Consider the following 11,313-nt stretch of genomic DNA (forward strand, 5'->3'; position numbering starts at 1 on the left):
CAAAGAGATTCCTGAGACTATACGAAAGAAAGGCACAAATAAGAGAGGAATCCGCATTAGTTAGTTGCCCGCTGAAAATGCTACTCTGTGATCCAGCACTAGGTGTTCAGTTGCTGTCAATCACTCATAACAATGGGAATGCCAGAAAACCCATGAGAAAAAGAGAGAGAAAGTCGTGCTGAAACACTGAAAGTAAAGTGGATGTGCTTGACAACAGGATAGAGTGGCAACCAGACAGACTCCATAAAGGGAGTTATGGAGATAGAAAACTTATCCCTATGAATAAATAAGATGTACCACCAAGGGTACATTTAAATCTTGATATTTCATTTTTTATAATCAAATAAAGTTGATTATGATATTGTGGGGCTGGAGCGATAGCACAGCTGGTAGGACGTTTGCCTTGCATGCATCCGACCCTAGTTCAATGCCTCCATCCCTCTTGGAGAGCCTGGCAACCTTCTGAGAGTATCCCGCCCGCCTGGCAAAACCTGGCAAGCTCCCCGTGGTGTATTTGATATGCCAAAACAGTAATAACATGTCTCACAATGGAGACGTTACTGGTGCCCGCTTGAGCAAATTGATGAATAACGGGAGTACAGTGCAGCGCAGTGCTATGATATTGTGAGAGAATACCCCCCAAATTGGGGGATTCGGCTGAGGATGTGGTTCAAATGGGAGAGCACTGGCCTTACGAAGGGAAAGACCTGGATCCAACCCTTTGTACCACTGCATTCCCTCTCCATTTCCTGTGCCAGCCAGAATTTCTCTAGGCTATGGATCACTGCTGGGTGTGTCCCTTTCCCCCTAAATAGAGTCATTTGCTGAGGTGTCAAACCCGAGGCCATATATATTTTTTCTTTTTGTTAATGAAACATTGAATTTCAAAGATGATGAGTCTTTATGAGAATTCCCCTAACCCTTTCTCCAGAGTGACCAGTGGCTGGTTATTTAACTATATATTCATGTAGTCATGCAATAAGAAATGGTGGGTACCTAAACATTTGCTAACTGTTGTAGATAATGTCTTTGTGATCATCAATACACAGAGTAGAGTTTTATCGTTCCATGTAGAGTTTTATCATTAGCCTTGCTAGAAAATGTAAATGTGAAGACAGGAAATAAATTAAATGCTGGTTCAGATCTGACTTAAAATGGTCCTGCTGAGTTTTCAGACCCACTCTGTAGTGAGTTTTTATTACTACAAGTGAGATCACTGGAATGAGCAAATATTATAGTTAGAACAATGTTTGCATTTATTACTTAACCTATGGTTTGAGAGCTATAATAATGGAAAAACAAGTAAAATGTTTAAAACAACTTCAGCCAAACCATTTGAGTACAATTAATGCAATATTGCACTTGTAAAAATGATAAAACTGGGCTGGAGAGATAGCACAGAAGATAGGGCGTTTGCCTTGCAAATGGCCAAACCTGGTTAGATTCCCAGCATCCCATATGGTACCCCTGAGCACAACCAGAAGTAATTCCTGAGTGCAGAGTCGGGAGTAACCCCTTTGCATCACCGGGTGTGACCAAAAATTTTTTAAAAAAGAGAATGACAAAAGTTCCACTCTGAAGTAAATAAAAATGACACTCCTTATTATTTATTTATATACATTGAAAGTCCGAAGTATAAAACTAAGATGGAGCTTGAGAGATAATATATAATAATGAAGACAACTAAGTGATATACTGAATTATAGTTGATAACTCAGGTTTCTTATATTTGGTATGAAATAATAGTATAGCCAAATATATATGGTACTCATTTATTGACCTGACAAGTGTATTCATTACCAATTCTAGTCAGAAGAAATCAGCAATAGTTGTACTTCCATTGTGGTGGAAAGTTACATTCTCTTGCAGTCTTGTCCTGCAACTATGTTATTTTCTTACTTTCTATTATGCCATTATTACAGGGACCAAACATCAAACAATTATCTCTTGATTTATCACACTAGCTTACCAATTAAATAATATCATACTAATAAGACTTCAGGGACAACAGATATAAACCTTAGTGTAATCAGCCTTGCCTTTTGGGATAAAAAAAACTGTATATTCTTTGGTAGTTAAGGTACTAAATATGGATAATGATGACACATGTATTTTATGGCAAATCCTGATAAAAGCTTCTAAGATTTTATATAGATCAATAATGTTATAAGATAAACATTAAAAGTTAATCACATACACACCCACAACTTTTAGTAGACTTAAGAATCCTAGTAGTGATGGAATATCTGACAGTAAGACAATAACACTTCTCCACAACTTTTCTCCATATATTAAGTCTATCTGCTCAAGATGTAAGTCGAACATCTGATAATAAACTCAGATAACCAAAATACAGAATATGTTATCTGAGCAATTAGACCAGATTGCTTATGATATACAGTGCTTTTGTACTAGTTCTTCCTTCTCAGCTTATAACTGTTAAAACGTGGTATGCCATGACTAACTTACAAAGAATAAGCACAAAGTTAGTTTGTGGACATAACAGCTCAATGTTTGAATACAAAAAAACTAATCAAAGGCTCATAGCTCCTTCAGCGACAGCATATAATATCTTCCAAATGTTGAATCTGACAAACTACTTTGTGTGTATAGATGATTAGTTCAATGTTCATGGACTTCTGAGGATCACTAAATTGTTTATATTTCACTAGTTTAGACAATCAAAATTGCACTATCATAAGAAAGAAAGGATAACATATAAAAGTGGCTAGAAATTGAAGAGATTTTCAATTTTTAATGAAGAATAGAAAAAATGTTAAAGATGATTATCTCAGGGCTGGAGCAATAATACAGTGATGCAGACATTCGCCTTGCATGCAACCGACCAGGGTTTGATCCCTGGCATCCCATATGGTCCACCAAGCAATTCCAGGAGTAATTTCTCAGTGCAGAGATAGGAATAACTGCTAAGCATCACTGTGCGTGACCCAAAAAGCAGGAAGGAAGAAAGGAAGGAAGGAAGGAAGGAAGGAAGGAAGGAAGGAAGGAAGGGAGGGAGGGAGGGAGGGAAGGAGGGAGGGAGGGGAAGGAGAGAGGGAGGGAGGGAGGGGGAGAGAGGGAGAGAGGAGTAGGGAGGGGAGGATGGGAGGAGAATAGGAGGGAGGGAGGGAAGAAGGCAGGGGGAAGGAGGGGGGTGAAAGACGGAAAGAAGGGAGGGAGAAAGGGAGGGAGGGAGGGAGGGAGGGAAGGAGGGAGGGAGGAAGGGAGGGAGGGAGGGAGGAAAAGAGGGAGGAAGGAAGGCAGACTTGGAAAACAAAGTGACTCCTTAAGTGATATCCATCAATTTCTGTATTCATCCACCCAACAATTGGAAATGGATGCATGAATAGAATAGCCATGATAGCTAGAATAGGTGCATTCTAGAATACAACGTGGATACCCCTTTACAAAACCAGCATAATTACCCTTATTCTCAGTGCTGCAGAACAAAAACCAATAAATTTCTCATTAGTAACTCTCCTTAAGTATTAACCATCTAGAACATTTTGCCACATTGCAGAACTTCCCCTCTGGAACAGGAGTCACTCATTTCATAGTAATTAATTCATTTTCAAAATTTTATATCATCTATGCATAATAACACTCTAATAATAACACTTTAATCTACAGTGGAACACTTTGCAGCTGCAAGGAACGATGAAATCATGCAATTTGCTGCGACATGGTTGGAGCTGAAAGACACCATGCTGAACGAAGTAAGCCAGAAGAAGAAAAACAAATACACAATGAGCTCATTTATCTGTGGTATATAGAATATTGGATGAGGAAATGTATTGTTGTAAAAGGGGCATGCCTAACTGTGGTCTCACTGGATGGGGGGCGGAAGCAGCATGTCCTTTCCACCCAGCCGAGACCATGAGTTGCCCCACACAAGCGGCTCTCCTGCACGACCATGGGCCCAGAGGCACATGGACCTACTTTGGACCCCAGCAGCTTTTGGGAGAAATGTGAATGGACTATGCATTAAGCTATGGTGCCATGCCCCCACCCCTGGGAGAGAAAGGGTGTCTATTTCTTCCGCCTTCCCCCTCTCCCCTGTGGCACGGTGGCTGCCACTTCAGAGCCTATTGGACATCCAGGTATGAGCCAGTGGTGACAGGGCAACTACGGCCTCATGAGTTGGGGAGGAACCAGCATGTCCTTCCAGCCCCACAGAGACCACGAGTTGCCCCACACAAGCAGCTCTCCGGCACAACCATGGACCCGGAGGCACAAAAACCAATCTCGGAACTATGCAGCTTTGGGCAGAAATCCCTCCAGACTTAAATAGTAAAATATCAGAAATCCAAAATCGCGCAGTCACGACGTCATATGCTCTTCATAACCAGCAATAGAAAACAAATTATTTCACGATGCCTTTTCAGAAAGTCTTATTTTGGGGGAGAAATTCCAAATAATAATGGTGCATCTTTTGTCGAAATGATGCATGTAATCAAAGTAGAGAGAGAGTTAAGTGGAAATCATCTGCCTCACAGGCAAGGGGAAGGGTGGGATGGGAGGGTAGATAGGGGTTCTTGGTGGTGGAAAATATGCACTGGTGAAGAGATGGGTGTTTGATCATTGAATGACCAAAACTCATTGAATGACCGAAACATAAACCTGAAAGCTTTGTAACTGTTCTCATGGTGCTTCAATAAATAGTTTTTTAAAAAGGGGGATGCCTAGATGACCCTTACCCCAAGTTTTATAGAGAAGAAGTACAGAGAAGGAGAGAAATAAAGACCAGGAGGCAGAAGTAATGGGTGAAAAGGCATCAGGGCTTCAGTTATCCCAGTGATATGAGTGAGGGATACAGCTGTATATCCAAAACACAGATTCAATATAACTGAAAACATGAGATCTAAGTGACAACCACTGAACCTTTGTAATGTGCCTATCAAGTTGATAGGTAGGGATGGAGTGGGGGTTGGGCTGGAGAGGGAATCTGGGAACACTGGTGGAGAAAAGTGACACTGATGGAAGGGTTGGTGTAAAATTATTGTATGACTAAAACTCAACTATCAGTAACTTTGTAAATCCTATATCTTTAATCGAAGTTTTAAAAATTAAAAAAATTTAAACCTCCATCATTACTTCAATACTTTTTTAAACTCTAAATTTCCAATTCCAAGCCTGACAGCTCAAATAGAAAACCCAATATATGACCCTACTTCTCTTTTGTTTTGCTCACAGATGCTGAAAGAACACGTTGAAAAATGGATCTAAGATGATGAAATTTAGTTTCATAAAGTTTTTCCAAAGTGTTTTCATAAGCTAATGCCACTGTCACCAAATCTCGCTCACCACCTAGCAATGACAAAAATTAAAGTTTCCATACCTGATATCAATAATCTGGTGGACTTCCTCAAAAAATAGTTGTCTTCCTTGATATTAGAAGTACTAAAAATAAGAACAAAGAGGGGTTGGAATGATAGAGCAGCAGATAGTATGCTTGCCTTGCACACCCCAGACCCAGGTTTGATCCCGGCATCCCATATGGTCCCCCAAGCACCACCAGGAATAACCCCTGACCATCTCTGGGTGTAGCCCAAAACAAACAAAAATTAGCAAAGAAGACCAGAGAGATAGCTCAGCAGGATAAGTGCATGCTTTGCATAAAAGCGACTGCAGTTTGATCCTCAGTATCACATAGTCCCAGAGAACTGCCAGGTATAGCCCCCAAACCAAAACTGACAGCAAAAAAGAACAAAGTAGGTAGTTGAAAGAAAGGAAGATTTTAAAAACGCTTTTGATAGGCATTCTGGTTCATGCACTCTGTCTCACATACTGATACATCTAGAAGGCCAGTGTGAGGTTAAAGTTCTGCAATCGAGGGATCTCTAGTCTTAGGCGGAAGCTAGGATTAATTTCAACGCAAAGTATGCTGCCTTTATGGTTATGTGCGGTCAGGTATTCCGGTGCTTTAGAGGTTCCATAAAGGGGTCATGGATGCGAGTGAGAGTGGTCAGATATTTCTGGAGGAAGTGGAATTGAGGCAATGTGAAAAGGACATGTAGGATTAGGTAGTTAGGGTAAACATCAGGGAGACTTTCACTCTGTCCTCTGTCCTAGCTCAACACTCTAGTTAACACAGGCCCATGATAAGCCTTGTGATGGTGGAAATTTTCAAAAAACCTCATTTCCCTACAGCAGTCACTAACACCACATGGCAACTGAATCACCAGGATGAGTATTTATTTGAATTTAACCACATATGACTAGTGACTTATTGAAGACAACATGTCTATTTCTCATAGACCTCCCAGACACCAGCCAATTCAAACAATATTGAAACATGTTAGCTTGTATCCAAAGCCTATCCCCAAATATATCGGAAAGCAGTGTAAGATCTCATTCCTCAGAGGGGTTTGAAAGCCTCCAAGTGTCCTCAGGGACTCTTTCAATATTTACAAACCTCTTATATGGCCATTGCACAACCTCATATTTTCCAGTCATTCCTATGGCCCTGCACTGATGCTAACTCAAAGGGTGGGAAAGCACAGGCCCCATCTAGAATACAAAGTCAAGAAACCACAGAGCAAACCAGAGAGCCCTTCCTACAAGTAGTATTTGTAGGAAACTGCTTTCAGTGACAGGAACCCCTTTACCACTGAAATCAACGTTCTACTCTCTTCCTCACTCACTCTCTCTCATCTCCTCCTCCTCCTTCTCCCGCTGACCACCTCTCTCTTAAATCACAGGAAGATTCTCACTCAACTACTCTTATTCCCCAGGTTTATCTAAGAGATAGGTCTTATCAGACTCTCTAAGAAGATATTTCAAAACAAACCTTCCTCTATACTTGACCTATATTCCAGAAAAAGTAGTAGAGTTAGGAAACTGAATGGTAAGTCATTCTGACCCAAATTGTTGCCTTCATGAAGACACTCATCATTGTCCTAACTTATTCATCATATACAGCAACATAACGTGTACACTTTTTGTTATTGCTTTTGAGTACTAGGAATCGGGCCTAGAGATTCACACATGCAAGACAAGTGCCTTCTCACTGAGCTATGTGCCTGGTCCTGTAGTTATATTTTATAATTATTTAGCTTAAGTAACATTTATTTGCATATAGCAAATTTTGATATACTAAGCGATAGCACAGTGGGTAGGGCGTCTGCTTTGCACGCAGCCAACATGGCCGACCCGAGTTTGATTCCTCCGCCCCTGTCGGAGAGCCCGGCAAGCTACCGAGAGTATTTGATATGCCAGACACAGTAACAACAAAGTCTCCAATGGAGACGTTACTGGGCCCGCTCGAGCAAATCAACGATCAACGGGAGGGCCTTTACTTTACTTACTTTTCATTAAAATACTGGAATATTAATTAAAATACTAATTAGTATTAAATACTGGAATACTAATTAAAATACTAATTAAAATACTGGAATACTGGAATACTAATACTAATACTGGAATACTGGAATACTAATTAAAATACTAATTAAAATACTGGAATAGTCTCAAATGGCTGGAGCGATAGCACAGCGGTAGGGCGTTTGCCTTGCACGCAGCCAACATTGTCGACCCGAGTTCGATTCCTCCGCCCCTCTTGGAGAGCCCGGCAAGCTACCGAGAGTATCTCGCCCACACGGCAGAGCCTGGCAAGCTCCCCATGATATATTCGATATGCCAAACACAGTAACAGCAAAGTCTCCAATGGAGACGTTACTGGGCCCGCTCAAGCAAATCGATGAACAACGGGAGGGCCTTTACCTTTACCTTTTTAATTAAAATACTGCAAGCATATATTTAAAACATGGTAAATTAAATGCATATTTGACAAAAGATACAAATTGACCACTTTTGGCTTTTTAATTTTGCATTTAAGGATTTATTGTTTTTAAAAATAAATTTATTTATTAGTGAATCACCATAAGGTACCATTATATACTACAAACTTTCGTGTTTGCATTTCAGTCATACACTGATTGGGTACACATTCCTCCAACAGTGCCCATTCTCCACCACCAATGATCCCAGTATCCCTCCCAACCCCCCACCCCATGCCCCTCCGAACCGTACCTCTATGGCAGGGCATTCCCTTTTGTTCTCTCTCTCCTTAAGGGTGTTGTGATTTGCAATAGCAGTATGGAGTAGCCATCGTGCTTCCTCTATAGTCTACTTTTGGTAGCTCCCAACCCAGGCGGGTCCTCCCAACGCCCTTTACTTGGTGTTCCCTTCTCTATCTGAGCTGTCTTTCCCCACAGCATGTGAGTCTGGCTCCCAGCCATAAAGCAAACCTCCTGGTCCTTATCTCTACTATTCTTGATGTTAGTCTCCTATTCTCTTACTTTGTAGTCCACAAATGAGTGCAATATTTCTATGTCTGTCCGTATTTCTGACTCATTTCACTTAACATATTTTCCAAGTAGGCCCTCCCATTGATCGTCGATTTGCTCGAGCGGGCCCAGTAACGTCTCCATTGGAGACTTGGTTGTTACTGTGTCTGGCATATCGAATACACAGCGGGTAGGGCGGCGTTCGCCTTACACGCGGCCAACATGGCCGACCCGACTTCGATTCCTCCGCCCCTCTCGGAGAGCCCGGCAAGCTACCGAGAGTATCTCGCCCGCACGGCAGAGCCTGGCAAGCTCCCTGTGACGTATTCGATATGCCAGACACAGTAACAACAAAGTCTCCAATGGAGACGTTACTGGGCCCGCTCGAGCAAACCGACGTCAACGGGAGGGCCTTTATCTTTACCTTTATTTTCCAAGTATATCCACTTATATGCAAATTTCATGACTTCATCTTTTCTAACAGCTGCATAGTACTCCATTGTGTAGATGTACCAAAGTTTTTTTCATCAGTCATCTGTTCTTGGTCACTCGGGTTTTTTCCAGATTTTGGCTATTGTACACAATGCAGCAATGAACATACAAGAGCAAATGTCGTTTCTACTATACTTTTTTGCCTCTCCGCGATATATTCCCAAAGTTGTACTGCTGGGTCAAATGGGAGCTCAATTACTAATTTCTTGAGAAGCATCCATACTATTTTCCAAAAGGGCTGAACCAGTCGGAATTCCCACCAGCAGTGAAGCAGAGTCCTTTCTCCCTATATCTGCACCAATACCGGTTGCTTTTCTTCTTTTGGATGTGAACCAGTCTCAAGATATCCAAGCTGAAAAAGAGAAGAATGCAGAAGCAGGGTGTTTATAAGGTGTTCCCCCCCTCCCCAATGAAAAGTCGTAATTCCTTGCTTAGTTTCTAGTTTCTGCCTTTTTAGATCTGTGATTAGTAACAGGGTCTCAAGGAGGAAGGGTACTATGTGGAAGGGATGATTTCCCCCGCTGCTTATTCAAAGTGAACCATATAGCCACTTACTTGAATGTGTGTATACTGGGGAAAAAGACATATGGAAGTCCTCTTATGGACTTATAAGAGGTGCTGAGCTTTCATCAGTACAGATAGAGGTTGAAATCGATCCTCATAGCTCCTGTTAGACTCATGCTTACAGGGGCCAAGTAGTAACTATCTAAAAGAGGACTGTAATGGGCCCGCAGACCTACACAGCAGCTATATCCAAGTCCACAATACACAAATGGGAGTCAGTCGGCAGTTGGGAGTTAACTTCCAAATGGGTCCTTGGCCTGTAGTTTAAGTGATACCAAATTGAGGGAAATGGAAACCTTTGAAACTGCCCCCTCCGTGAACAAGAGTAAATTGTGATGGTTAACTTTTATGTCAACCTGAACTAGGCCAGTGTCATTTCATATCTACAAACAGGTGAAAATAGAAAAACTTCACATGTTATCGACTATAGGGAGAAAAACTATATTGCTTCTAATAGATACATATTGATATTTATGATGGAACCCAACAACAGTGTTTCTCAAATATTTTATGACCATGACATACAGGGGGTTCCCCCTAGTTTCTGTTTTGTATAGTTTTGGTTTGGGACCCACACCTGGTGATATTAAGGGATTATTCCTGGCTCTGTATTCAGGAATTACTTCTGGTGAGGGTCAGGGGGCCATCTGGGAAGCCGTGATCAAACCCAAGTGGACAATAAGCAAGGCAAGCGTACTACCTCCGATAATCCAGTTCTATCCCAAGAAGTATACCATATCCCCCACTTTTGAAACCACCCCTAAGAAAACACTGACCTACATGATCCAAGTGTAGCATGTGTTAAGAGTTAATAGCACCCGTGAGGTGAGTGCATCAAAAGTCTGATGGCGCCTTCAGACTTCCAGATACCCCAAAATTGCTGTTGTGCCTTTGGCCAGAAAAAGAGGCCATCCTCCAAAGGCCATTGGCCAAAAACTTGGGGCAAAGTTTACCAAGAAAGTAAACGGCCAAAAGTTAGGTATGTGGGAAACACACCCACGAACCACCTCTGGCTCAGCTATATAATTGGAGGCATGGCCTCTCTGGTTCCTAATTGAACTGCTTATTGGCCATGATCCCAGAGACTCAGAAACAAATCTTGAAACCCATCGGCTTTTGGCAGAAATGCATCCGGTCCCTGCAGTAGGTACCAGTGCTGGGCCAACCCAGGTGGGAATAGGTTTCGTGCCTTGGCCTGTTCCCCCTGGCGACCGGGTGGCCGCCATCCTCCAGAGGCCACTGGACAGACAGGTTTGGGCCGGTGTGATGAGACACACAGGGACTCACGGGATGGGGTTGGAGCCGATCCTGTCCTCCCCACCCCAACGAGACCCCAAGTCATCGCCCACGAATGGCCTCTCTGGTTCCTGATCAAGCTGCTTAATGGCCATGATTCCAGAGACTCAGAAACAAATCTCAAAACCCAGCGGCTTTTGGAAGAATGTGTCTGGACCCCACAGTAGGTTACTGTCGCCAGGCCACCCCAGGGGGGAAGGGTCTTGTCCCTCCACCTGCATCCCCCTGTCGGCTCGGTGGCCATCATCCTCCAAAGGCCATTGGTCAGGTTTTGGCCCGCAGTGATGAGACATGTTGGGCCTCGGGGGATGGGGCTGGAGCCGACCCTTTCCTCCTGACCCAAACGAGACCCCGAGTTGCCGCCCATGAACGGCCTTTCTGGCTCCTGATCAAGCTGCTTAATGGCCAAGATCCCAGAGACCCAGGAGCAAATCTCGGAACCCAGCAGATTTTGGCAGTAATCCCTCCGGATTTAAGTGTTAAATTTTCGGAATTTCAAAATTGGGCGGCCACTACTGCAGCCACACAACATCATATATTATTCATAACCAGCAATAGAAAACAAATTGTCTATGGTTGCCTTTTCAGCAGATCTGAGTATTGGGGTAAAATCTCAAATAATAATGGTGAGTCTGGTGTCAAAATATTGAATGTGATCAAAGTAGAGAGTAAT

The sequence above is a fragment of the Sorex fumeus genome, unplaced genomic scaffold (genome assembly GCF_029834395.1).
Source record: "Sorex fumeus unplaced genomic scaffold, SorFum_2.1 ptg000236l, whole genome shotgun sequence".
Taxonomy (NCBI): domain Eukaryota; kingdom Metazoa; phylum Chordata; class Mammalia; order Eulipotyphla; family Soricidae; genus Sorex; species Sorex fumeus.